A 13535-nucleotide genomic window follows, 5' to 3' on the forward strand; every position below is an offset into this window, starting at 1 on the left:
TTGGAGATGCTCTTGAGCTTGAAACACACACAACAAGACCGGTGTTAACTAACGAAATGGTCGGCAGAGTTCCGTCGCCGCGAGTTTTGACTGGCACTTGCACATCTAAGACAACGTCGGAAAGTAACTCGTTCGGCTTATGAGCCACATCAAGTATGTGTGTTAATTTTGACGCCACTAACTCTGCAGGTTTTCATTCAATTCCTTTACCTCTCAGAAATGATTATGAAATAAAAGTGAAGTACGTGACGAGTGTGACGTTAAGAAAACATTAGGCAACATGGAGAGATTCTGCATGGGACCACCCAACCCAAACGAGTACTGTGTGACGTGCTGCCCGGCACATATTTACCGAGGCAGCCCGGCTAGCTCAGTCGCTAGAGCATGAGACTCTTAATTTCAGGATCGTGGGTTCGAGCCCCACACTGGGCGAACCGGAATTTTGTTCCGCTGCAGATGATAATAACCGTTTTTCTGATGAACGTTATGTAATGGAAATAGCAACTTTAAACTTTGCCTAGGTCTCCGTCAGTCGCAAGGAAACTGTATTTGAAGGTGAAGGCGATTTTGTAGACATGTGAGAAAGACATTTTCTGAAATGCAAGTGGTGTTGGTTAGAGAGTACATCGGTTACGTGTCAGATGTGTAGCCAAGCAGTAATGGTTCGCCAAAGCTGCAAATATAAGTCGGTGATATGAAGTGTTGTCAGCTGAAGACTGATGATCGAGACGACCGTAAGGACGAAGTACTCAAAAGAACCGCTAGGCCGTGCCTCTTTAGCTCAGTGGAAGTCGCGCCTGTGACACCGTGCTGATCGGACGTGTAAAGTGCTCCACTCCGCCACGTGTTTACAAGTCGTGATAACAACTTAAGTTTTCTCTTTATCGTGAAGTGTTTTTATTTAGTGTATATTGTTCTTGAGTTTGATTTTCATTCTTGTGTTCTTCTAGCGGTTCCTTTGCTAGTTATCGTTTTGCAATGTCCAGGTTATTTCCGAGAAAGTGTACACTCTGATCTGAATTTGACAAGTCTACCCGTTCTGTGCAGCCTAGTGCCTTGGAAATACCAGATTGGGTTGTGGATGTCATTGGAATTACCTCTGATCAAGTGCACACGGCGTATTATGATACCGAGGAATATTGCTTATTTGTAAAATTGCTGAATCCTGTATTACTGGAAGAGATTCTGACGAAACACGGAGGGAGAGCTGTTTTTCGACACCGGGACGAGTCTGTAAGTACTGTGCTCATTTCCAATGCCGATGTGGAGTATACCAATGTGCGTATCTTTAACCTACCCCTTGAAGTAGAAGATTGTTATCTGAAGGAAGTTCTGTCCAAATTCGGGGATATCAAGCAGATTCGTAACGAACGGTGGTCAAACCAGCACAGGTTACAATGTTACAGTGGCGTCCGATCAGTAGAAATGCATATAAAGCAGAATATACCCTCGCATGTTACCGTTTGTGACTATAGGGCTCATGTTACTTACAGTGGCCAAACTCCCACATGCCATATATGTAATGAGAGTGGTCACCTGCGTCATGACTGTCCCAGGCGAATGTTTGTGCTAAAAAATTCGCTACAGAAGCGTAAAAGTCTTACGTTGGCTGATGTAGTTTCGGATAACCTTATCGTAGAGGGTGAGGTCCCTAGTTCTGCCGTACCTTCGGAAGAGCTAAAAGAATTTCGCCCTGAAGAGTTTCCAGCTCTGGTAAGGAGAGACAATGGTGCTAAGCCACCCGCGAAGGTCGATGCCACGACTAATAAGAGGCGTTGAACTTGTGACAGCCGTGACTCTGATGATAAAACCTTCAGTGCGCACGAGACCGCGGAATCGGTCGTACGGGGGATCGCTTCGGGTACTAAAGTTATAACCGGTGCAGCGATTGTGGACGATTCTTCTACCGCAATTTCAAGCGTCGATACTTCCGTCGACGCCGTTCAGTTACCACAGGCTCATGTCTCAGAACTTCCGCAACAGCACACTCAGGAAAGTCAACAAGTAGATGTGGCTCACGTATCTACTGGAAGTACTCACATCGCGGCTCGCCGTGATGGTATACAAACAATGTCTCCGGGAGCGGACGGTACACAACACGTGGCAACTGCTCCGACCCTAGCCTCAGAACAACATGAATGTCATCAACTCCGCGACGGTATACAAACACAGCAGCCTGGGACTGTCAGTGACAACAAACAACTTCGGGCAGCGAGTGTTGCCAAACAAGCTGATAGTGAAAGTGGTGGCTCAGCTGATCGCTCGCCAGCGGTTTCGGCGCATGCGCTCCCGGCGCAAGATGTGTCGGGAGAGACGATTGACATCACCCAAGACCCTCCCACACCTCCGACTGCAGCGGTGTTGCAGAGTGTCCGTCACAGGATCCAAGTACCACCAAATCTTAATGCTGTCCGGAAAAAGAGTAAAAACAAAGATGCAAGAGATCAACTCAGTGACGCTCCAGACAGGAATTGCGCGGCCGCTACTCACATGGAATGGCATGGAGATGTGGGCAATTAACGGCAGTTGATCCCTCCTTCTCTCAGACGTCCTGTTATTATGTCACAGGCCTATACGATCACGACCCTCAATATTAATAAAATTTGATCAGAAGTGAAACTGCATGCATTAAAACAATATCTATATGAGCCCGGTACTGATATACCACTTTTGCAGGAGGTGTCGATGCCACAATTTACTCTTCCTGGGTTTGTCGGCATTGCAAATTTTTCCCTGGAAACGACCGTGGGCACCGCAGTCTTAATTAGAGAAGGGATTCCAGTTACTCAGATCGACAAATTGGAATCGGGTAGAAGGATCGGGATCACTGTTTTCGGCGTCACCATCATCAACTTGTACGCACCTTCTGGCAATACCTATAGAGAGGAACGAGCTACTTTTTTTCTTTCGGAAAAATCCCCGACACATTATCATTGGTGGTGATTTTAATTGTGTCTTATCCAGGAAATATCAGTCCCCAACTTTTAATTATTCGTCTGAATTAAAGCGCCTCGTGACCGACCTCAAACTTAAAGATGCGTGGGAAATTAGGTACCCGACATTGGTACGCTTCACTCACATCGTCGCATATTCCTGCAGCAGAATCGACCGGATTTATGTTTCCGATGTTATCGAGAATGATTTATTAAAAGTAGAGACGATCCCCTCCAGTTTCTCCTATCACAGTGGTGTCATCGCGTGCTTGAAATTACTTCCCCAACCCACGCGATGGTATAAAGATCAATGGAACCTGAATGTGTCTTTGTTATCGGATGTTTTGCTGGAGGAGGGGGTGCGTCGTGCTTGGGAGCAGTGCTTGCGCGCTACTCACAAGTTTCGCAGCACTATAGAGTGGTGGACTCTGCAGGCAAAGCCGAAACTGCGAAAAGTTATCATGTCATTCGGAATTGAAAGGGCGGCGGAAATCAAAAAGACGATGGAATTTTATTACACAATCTTACGGGACCTGTACGATCGTGCAGACGCGACGGCCACCAGAATTGACGACATTCGGAAAATAAAGGCAAAATTAATCAATCTGAAGAGGATGAAACTGGACGGCCTTAAGATAAAATCTAAAGTGACGTCGGTCAGAGATGATGAAGCAGCGGCTCTGTACCACCTCCTCAAACATACAAGGAACAGGAGGCGGACTTTTATTGACGCCCTGAAACTCGAGGATGGAACAACGGTTGACACATAACGAGAGATTGTCACAGCACTGCACAACTATTTTGTCAAAACCTACGCATCAGTGACTCTACACGATGACTGCTATGATGGACTGTTTAGTGCCATTTCATCTACCGTAACTAGGGAAGACAATGACTCTATCTCGTTGGCCTTCAGTAATAAAGATGTTGTGGGGGTTGTCTGCAGTTCGCCGATTGGGAAATCGCCGGACCCTGATGGCTTACCAATTGAATTTTACAAGCAATATTGGCACATCATCGGGGACAAAATCACTCACGTCGTGAACGAAGTCTTGCAAGGAACGTCTGTCCCACCCTTCTTTAAGGAATGTAAAATTGTGCTTCTCCCTAAAAACAGAGGTACTAAAACTATCACCAATTTCCGGCCAATATCGTAGTTAAACTCGGATTATAAGATCGTGGCTCGCGCAATTAACATGAGACTCACGCCACTCACTGCTAAAATCATTGGCCAACAGCAGACATGCGCCTTCAGGAGAACAATTCTGCAAACGGCTGCTTTTTACCGCGACGTCATTGCGTTAACGAACGCTAGTAACATGAAATGTGGGCTGATCTTTCTTGATTTTTTAAAGCTTTTTATCTCGTAAATCATGCTTACCTTCTCGAGACTATGCAAAGATTGGGCTACTCTCGGAACACGATTGACATGATTAAAAACTCGGCCATGGGAATCACTGCAAAACTTTCTGTCAACTCACGACTGACGCGACCAATACCAATCAACCGAGGGGTTCCACAAGGGATCCCTCTGTCTATGTTGCTTTTGTACTTTTCCTTGAACCTCTGTTACAACAGTTGCAGACGAAACTCACTGGGATTACAATTTCTGGGGTAAAAAGTGTAATCGGAGCTTATGCCGACGATGTGGGTGTAGTGATTCGCGATGTCGATGATGTCACCGTATTAGAGGCTGAACTTCGGAAATACTGTCTGGTGTCAGGAGCGCAGTTAAATGAACACAAAAGCAAATTTCTGAACCTCTGTGGCCTCCAGAATTTGCGTGTTGATTATGCTAAACAAGTCAGAGAACACAAGGCTCTGGGGATCATGTTGATGGCGTCCTCTCTACAGATGATAGCGGCTAACTGGCGAGATGTAGCACGTAAAATAAATGGAGCCCTAATTGATAATTACCATCGCAGCCTCAACCAATTTGATCGCATTCAACTTATCAATGCCTGTATCTTATCAAAAGCCTACTACATGGCGCAGCTCCTGCCGCTCCCTGCTGTCATTGCTAGAAATACTATGTCGACGATAACAAATTTTATTTAGCGCGTGGAAATTTTTCGTGTATCTGCCAAAACTGCTACACTCCACCCCCTGAACGGAGGGATGGGCTTAGTCGACATCAAGAAAAAGGCAGCGGCTCTCTATGTCACAAGGACGGTATCTATCCTTACCAACTGCCCTTCGGGCATTACGGCGCAATTATTCTATGCTGTCAGGCCGCAAAGCCTTGACCCCCCGCTGAACATTCAGACCATCAGTTACAAGCTCAAATACATCCGCGACTATTTCCTTGCATGCAGCTACATCAGTCAAGAGCTTAAATTCTCGACATTTAGCAGCTACAGCAATATTGGCATACTGGCGACAACATGAAGGACCAAATCCAATTGTTACGAAGTGCAGTGGCATCAACTGGGATATAGTGTGGCGTAATGTCAGTTCCAGGATCCTTACTTCAGCCGCTCGAACTGCATGGTACAAAGCAATCAATGAAGTGATTAGTACAAGTGAGAGGCTACATAAAATCGGACTCAGTGATACAACTCTGTGCCATAGCCGTCAACTGGTGGATACCGTTATGCACAGTTATACCTGCGGAGAACGTGCACGAAATTGGAGTTGGCTGAGAGAAAAACTAGCCATCATTACGAGGACCACAACCACCAACATACCTTCAACTATGTTGTCTCGACCCGACGTGCGATTTTATCCGCCGTCGAAAAATAATGTAGTTATGTGGTTGCTGGGCACCTATTCCAGCTATGTTTTTAATAAACTTGGTGGTGACGATCACTTAAAATTCAAGCTGTTTATGGACATCGAATTCGCAAAAACCTGCGGATATCCTAATCATGGCAACATTTTCGGCAATATGCTTAAATTAACATTTAATAGAATGGGTATAGGGTGAGACATGTGAGTGTAAGTGGGTGGGCCCGGGCCGCAGGACACCAGTGGTGCCGCGAAGAGGCCCCACTGCTTCTGTGACGCGTCCTGGTTCCCACCCCCGCCACTCGCAGACTCCAGTACGCCGGAAAATGAGGACAATTCTTGTGTTAGCAACGGAGCTATTTTTTTTCTATACTTCTCCAGAAGCAATCAGAGACAAGCAAAGAAGAGTGTTTTAGTTGTTGATAAAAAAAAGCTCAGTTGGGAGAGCGTTAGACTGAAGATCTAAAGGTCCCTAGTTCGAACCCGGGTATCGGCATGCGACCTTTTTGAAGCTGACGCCTATGGAATTGCTCTGCCTTTGTGACAATGCAATTACCGCTGAGGATGTGAATTACTCCGCCCTGTAGCTGTTCTGATTGTCTAGTGCTTACAACAAGAGGGATATAGTACACACAGTCTGTAAAAAAATAAAAATAAAAAAATAAAAGTGGCGGAGCGCTGGTCTAGTAAACCAGGGGTCGTGAGTTCGATCCTCACAGGAGGCAGACGAATTTTGGAAATCAGTTGTGCATCGTGGCCGTATAGCAAACAGTATCTGGGATGACGAACAATTAGCGACAGGCGTTTTATTAAGAATTACTCTCAGATGTGATTAAGGCGAATAGCGCAGATAAAGCATTTGCCAAAGCGGTACAGCATAATGTGGGACGAGGCAGTCTGAATTATATTTTATAGATGTATTTCTCACATATCTCAGAGCCTCTCGCGGTCGTCGTCGTCGGCGGCGGCGGCGGCGCCGCTGCTTCTACAGAAGTATCAAATGACCATCGTAGCAAATGCGGCGAGGGACGCCCCGCCTTCGATTCCGAATGCACAAAATGTGTGGTCTTGTTCCCAGTCTATATTTGGTCAGTCTCGTAAGAGGTTGAATGTAACGAATGGGTGGGAAACAGCAGCTTGGCGTCGCCCGCAGCTGTTGGTACTGTAAGTAGTACTTCAAGAAAGTGATGGAAGATGTGTTGAGACGTTACACGCTACGATTTGGATTTCCGTATGGATATGCTTGACCTCAGGTTCATGAACTCGTTGACTGGTTTTACGATCGTTTAGGACTGCGAGATGAAGAAGTTCTTGGCTTTTCATATGATTTTCTTGCGAACGCTGTGTATGTAAAATTTGTTATTGACGATCCTTGCGTTCGTATTATGACCCTCACGGAGGGCACAGCGGATTTTGTGAATTCTAAAGGCGAAATATGCAGTGTCTGTTAGTCATGCTGGCCTAGGGCTTCGAAACGGCCGGATATTTAATCTGCCTTTCGAAGTTAGCTTCGATAGAATTCGGCAAGCTTTGTCTCCCTACAGTAATGTCCTGCAAATTCATGCCGAGCAGTGGAGGGGTTACAGACATTTCAATGTAGATAATGGCTTTAGGAATGCGAAAATTGATTTGACGAAGCACATCCCGTCCAACATTTTGGTGCAGGGTTTTCGAGCGGTGGTGATGTACGAAGGACAACCGAGAACTTGCGTAATTTGTGGTTCTACCGACCATTTAAAATCTGCTTGTCCCCGTGTCCGGGCGGGTCGACGAAGAATGCAACATCGTCTTACGCCTCTCGATGGGCAAGATGACAATCGGTTGTCTTACGCCCAGACTCTGATGGAGTCGCCTGTGACACACCCGACGCTCCACCAACCGGCTGCGGTGACCCCAGACGCCGGCGCAGTTGTTGTCAACAACTCTGCGACAACCCCCCAATGTCCCGTTCGTAGTGATGTCACCGATGCCGACAGCCACGCTGCACACCTGCAGGTTTCCACGACTGTCGGCCGTCGTGCCGACCATGCAGGACCGACTCCCGTCATTACTCCAACCATGTACGCTGAGCTGAAACAGTTGTCGGATGGTGGCGACAGGTCGCGCATTTCTTGCACCCCTGACGTTGCGCCCCACACACCCCTCCCTCCCGGCAGTGACCAATCTGAGGAAGGCTCTACGCACAGCCTCTTGACGGATACCAAAACCGTTTCTGACGCCGACGCACCTCCCCAAAGAACGGGGAAATCTAAGCGGGCGGCACGGAAGCAGAGTGAGGAGGAGATACGCACTGGAAAAGAAACTGCAGCGCACCATAAAGCAGATCCGAAAAGACGGCAGTGACCGCGGCAGCACAGATGAAATGGGTTCCGTCGCCCGCCACGTGGGGGAGGCCGATATGGACATGCATGTCGACCGTCCGAGTCCTGAGCTGATGGATACTGGCCATCAGCATACGCCATCCGAAAAGTCTTGGGCCGACGACAGTGAATAAAACGGACCCTTCCTATCCCCACCATGCAAGATTACACACTTGCCACAGTTAATTTAAATCGGATCGCATCCGATGTCAAACTTAAATGTTTGACCGACTCTCTACATGCAGCAGATATCGATATAGTTTTCTTCCAAGAAGTTGTGTCACCCAAGGTTAGAGAAATACCTGGGTATGATGCCATATTAAATCTAGGCACTGAGACGGGAACTGCGATTTTATTCAAAGCTGGCATCGCTTACCAACCTACAGCGATCTTAGAAACGGGACACGGCATTGCCGTCCAATTAGAGGATTTGCTTCTCCTGAACGTGTACGCCCCGACAGGGTCCGCTGGCAGACGGGACAGAAGTGATTTTTTTAGGGCTGAAGTTGTGCCATTATTAACAAACATTCGTCTGAAGATCATCCTGGGTGGGGATTTTAACTGCGTTTTGCGAAAAGCAGATCAACGTCCGAATTTTAATTTTTGTCCCGAGCTACTAATGTTAACAGATGGACTGCATTTAAAAGATAGTTGGTGTCACCTTCGACCACACACGATGGGATATACCTATGTGAGCGCTGCTTCTTCCAGCCGTCTGGATAGGTTTTATGTTTCTCAAGATCTTTTAAATACCACTCGTGATTGTGAACTATGGCCGCTCAGTTTTAGTGACTACTCCGCATACCACATAACGTTACGGCATTTGCGACAGAAGACATTTTTGGGACGCGGCACGTGGCAGCTGAATGTCTCTCTGCTAGAAGAAGCGGACTTAAGGCGTTGCCTCGTTGCCACGTGGCAGCAGTGCCTCCAGAGGCAAGCTCGGTATAGGGAGCGCATTCTTTGGTGGACGGATTTTGTTAAGCCGCGGATTCAGAAATGTCTTTGCCAGTTTGCCAGGACCAGGGCTTATTGGAGGAAACAGTCTCTAGAATTTTATTTCCTCGGTTTACGCCAGCTGTACAGCGATCCCTCCGCATTGTCCGACAACCTGATCCGCATCAAGCGTATCAAAGCAAAACTTACAGCTTTAGTTAGTGAAGCACTTGTTGGTAATCGGGTACGATCGCGCTCTTCTGATGACGTTTCCCACGAGTCCACATCGTTATTCCATATCATACGGGAAAAGAAACGTGGTAAACAAAAACTTATTGCTCATCTTACGGATGCTGGGGGGCATCTGTATAATGAGCAGGGTGCTATCAAGGCGTATGTCTTCAATTATTTTCGAGAACATTATTCCGAGTCAGATACCGATGTATCGGCGGGGGATGATTTTTAACCGACATCGCCTCCACAGTGGATCAGGATGATAACGCTGATCTCTTGGCCAATGTCACCTACTCTGAAGTTAAGTCCATTATTGCGTGCGCTGCCAAGAACAAAGCTGCCGGCTTAGACGGCTTACCGGTCGAATTTTATTCACGGTATTGGGATGTGATCGGCGACGAATTGACCCAAATGTACAATGAATTGCTCTCGCATGCTGCCTTCCCCCCGCAGTTCACGCAAGGAATGGTTGTCCTGGTTCCTAAAACATCAAATCCGACTATGTTAAATGATTTTCGGCCCATTACGTTGCTTAACTCCGATTTCAAGATCTTGACTAGGATTATAAGCAACAGGCTTAAAGTGCTTCTTGGCAAAGTACTTGGCCCTTATCAGACGAGTGCAGTCAGTGGTCGATCTATGTTAAATGCCCTGTGTGAATATCGTGACCTGGCTTATTTAACTTGGATTACCAACACTGATTTGGCGTTACTGTTTCTCGACTTCGATAAGGCGTTTGACAGAATTAATCACGGATTTTTATTGCGCACAATGAGTAAAATAGGATTCAGTCAGCGTTTTCGACAGCTTATTAAGAAATGTATCTGCGGAACGTCTTCACGCGTGAAGGTTAACGGCCAGTTAACCGCCCCTGTGCCTATACGACAAGCAGTACGACAAGGGTGCCCCCTTTCCATGACTTTATTCTCGATTGCTATAGAGCCACTTCTTAAAAAGTTTTACATAACTTTACATGGGTTGCAAACGTTAAACAACAAAACGGTCTGCCACGCCTATGCCGCCGATATCAGTGTGATTATTACTACCACCGAAGAGCTGGGGTCAGTTCGTCGGATTGTCCATCAGTACTCTGTCGCTTGTGGTGCCAGACTTAATGAGCGAAAGTCCAAAATCATGCCGTTGGGTCGTAATCCGAACTCCATCGATATTTCTTGGTTGGAGAAGACCGAACATCTGTGGCATTTAGGCCTGGTTATATCACCACATCCCCAGGCAATGCTCAACGCGAATTGGGAACGCAAGCTTACCATCTTACGTGCGGTGATCAAAGAACATAACATGCGGTCTTTAGACCGGATGCAGAGGGCACAGTTTATTAATAGTTACGTTTTCAGTAAGCTCTATCATACTGCCGCTGTTTTACCAATCCCAACAGCCATTGCGAAAAAATTATTAGCACTTGCTTGCTGGTATGTCTGGAGAGGGAACATCTTTAAAGTTTCCTTTAAAGCTACCTCGTTACTTCGTTCCCGAGGTGGCTTAGGCGTCAAAGACCTTGAATCCCAATGTGTGGCTACTTTTTTAACTCGTACTTCCCGCATACTACACAGTAACCAAAATAGCCTTACGGAACAGCTTTTCAAGACCTTACGTCCAAAGGAGTTGTCTGCGCCAACGTATGTGGGACACATTCATCCCGAGCTCAGCTATGTCTGGCGATATTATGTGGAGCTCAGCTATGTTCAGGATAACCCGCATCCGTTCCACACGGCGGAGATCTATCGTGCTCTTACTAAACGGCAGCTGAATAACCCAATTGAGAAGAAACATTTAGGCATAAACTATAGAAATATATGGAAGAACATTAGTTATCCGTTCCTTCGTTCCAGAGTTCGATCTGTTTGGTATGACGCTGTCAATAAGGTGATTCCCACTGGAGAGAAATTGCACAAAATCAAGCTGCGGCCCACCCCGTTTTGTGCCAAGTGTAACCTAGTGGAAACCCTGCCGCATCTCTTCCACTGCAGGGATCAAACACAGATATGGCAGTGGACACGAAAGAAACTCGCTGTCATTAATAGGACGTCGGATACTTCCTTTCAACTTCAAGACGCGCTCCGACCGGACTGGCAGCTTTATCCTCAATCTAAGAATAATAGTTATGTCTGGCTCATGGGCCAGTTCGTCTATTACATGCTCGTCCATACAACGGCAACGCTACACGATTATCAGATGTACCTCATCGAAGAGTACTATGCGATTAAGAAATTGCGACAGTATAAAGACCAGTTCCAATATTTTCTCACTATTGCTTTAAGTGATGGAAGAATTTAAGTTTCTAAATCCATTGGGCGGAGTTTTTCTTTTTTTTCACTACTTTGTTATTATTGTTATTGTTTCCATGGATTGGTCTGCTCCGCACCGTCAGATGTGGGTGATTTGCATCATGGATCAATAGACGGTACAGAGTACATCGTGCACTCGGCCTCGAACATTTAATTGTATTTTGGTGTTCCTTTTCGTTTTGCAATGAAAGCACTTTACTTTTGGTTCCGCAGTGCGACACCCTGAAGAGGATCCTCATTTGTTTACTTTCATTTCGCATTATCTTTCATCAAAGCTGCACAAAGATTTAGTAAGAACCAGAAGTTTTCTGCAGCTTCTATTATTCCTATCAAGAGGACTTATAATACGGGAAATGGTTGTTTGGCATGTCCCTGCTCTATGGTGCCCCCACGTTACCAGCGCGCATCTTCAAACGCATAGCATGCTCAAGGTTTTGAGAAGCAGGAATCCACAATCAACCATCTGGCAACAGAATTCACCATACCAATAAACGACATGGAAACTGGGAAAATTATTTGTACTCTAAGACCAACTTAGAGTATCTGCTGTGCTGGATTTCATAGTGTGCTGCGTAATCCTAAGACCAGACATGGATTTATTTTAACATTCTGTTTATATGTATAAAAACACTGGCGCACATGATGCCACTTTAAAAATTAATACAAAAATGAATAATACACAAATAGCCATAACATAAAATCACAAAACCATGCGAATGAGTGCGGGGTATGGCGGTGACATCGTGGCCAGGCCTCAGGATGCGACGCCTGCCCGCCTTGCCGCCGACTGCCTAGCGCTGAGATGCATAAAAAAAATAAACAATTAAAAAATTTAAAAAAATTAAAAGGCAGCCCGGCTAGCTCAGTCGCTTGAGCATGATACTTTTAATCTCAGGGTCGTGGGTTCGAGCCCCACGCTGGGCGGAACGGAATTTTGTTCCGCTGCAGATGTAAATTACCGTTTTTCTGAACTTTGCCTACGTCTCTGTCAGTCGCAAGGAAACTGTATTTGAAAGTGAAGGTGATTTTGTAGTCATGTGTGAAAGACATGTTCTGAAATGCAAGTGTTGTTGTTTGGAGAGCACATCGGTTACGTGTCACATGTGTAGCCAAGCAGTAATGGGTCGCCAAAGCTGCAAATATTAGTCGGTGATATGAAGTGTTGTCAGCTGAAGACTGATGATCCAGACGACCGTAAGAACGAAGTACGCAAAAGAACAGCTAGGCCGCGCCTCTTTAGCTCAGTGCCAGAGTACTGGTCTAGTAAACCAGGGGTCGTGAGTTCGATCCTCACAGGAGGCCGACGAATTTTCGAAATCAGTTGCACGTCGTGACCGTATAGCAAACAGTATCTGGGATGACGAACAATTAGCGACAGGCGTTATATAAGAATTACTTTCAGATGTGATTAAGGGGAATAGCGCAGATAAAGCATTTGCCAAAGTGGTACAGCATAAGGTGGGACGAGGCAGTCTGAATTATATCTTATAGATGTATTTTTCACATATCTCAGAGCCTCTCGCGGCCGTCGTCGCCGCCGCTTCTGCAGAAGTAGCAAATGGCCATCGTAGCAAATGCGGCGAGAGACGCCCTGTCTTCGATTGCGAATGCACAAAGTGTGGTTTTGTTTCCCAGTCTATATTTGGTCGGTCTCGTAAGAGGTTGAATGTGACGAAAGGGTGGGAAACAGCAAGGGGCAGCGTCTGTGTAGAACGAAAACACAATTCCTCTGGGGTGTGAGCGTTTCGAGATGAGTCGTATATAAGTTATACTTGGTCGTCAGTGACCGTGTGGCCTAATGGTCAGTCTGCTTTCCGCAGCGCTGCGGCGAGGACGTCTTGTTTACGTCCCGTCCGCGTGGTCGCGAGTGCTCGTAGTTGTTTACTACTGCGTTGTCGCCTGTTTGGAGTCCATCACTACCGACGCACCATGGCACATTCATACAGACAAACCACCATCAAGATCAGTTTTCAACCCGATCATGCACGACCGCGAGCTTTTGAAGTGGAACGTTTCTTACGTGACGACGTTAAAATTTT

At 46.3% G+C, this 13535-nt stretch overlaps 3 non-coding genes across 3 annotated transcripts; all 3 read left to right on the forward strand.

Moving 5' to 3' along the window:
• The first annotated feature begins 359 nt into the window (after window positions 1–359).
• Trnak-cuu (transfer RNA lysine (anticodon CUU)) lies at window positions 360–432 on the forward strand. The gene has a single exon. It is a non-coding gene; the product is annotated as a tRNA-Lys (tRNA).
• An 11915-nt stretch (window positions 433–12347) lies between these two features.
• On the forward strand, window positions 12348–12420 carry Trnak-uuu (transfer RNA lysine (anticodon UUU)). The gene has a single exon. It is a non-coding gene; the product is annotated as a tRNA-Lys (tRNA).
• Window positions 12421–12726: 306 nt separating this feature from the next.
• On the forward strand, window positions 12727–12798 carry Trnat-agu (transfer RNA threonine (anticodon AGU)). Its single transcript has one exon. It is a non-coding gene; the product is annotated as a tRNA-Thr (tRNA).
• Window positions 12799–13535: the final 737 nt, after the last annotated feature.

This window comes from Schistocerca gregaria, chromosome 3 (genome assembly GCF_023897955.1).
Source record: "Schistocerca gregaria isolate iqSchGreg1 chromosome 3, iqSchGreg1.2, whole genome shotgun sequence".
In the NCBI taxonomy this organism is placed as follows: Eukaryota; Metazoa; Arthropoda; class Insecta; order Orthoptera; family Acrididae; genus Schistocerca; species Schistocerca gregaria.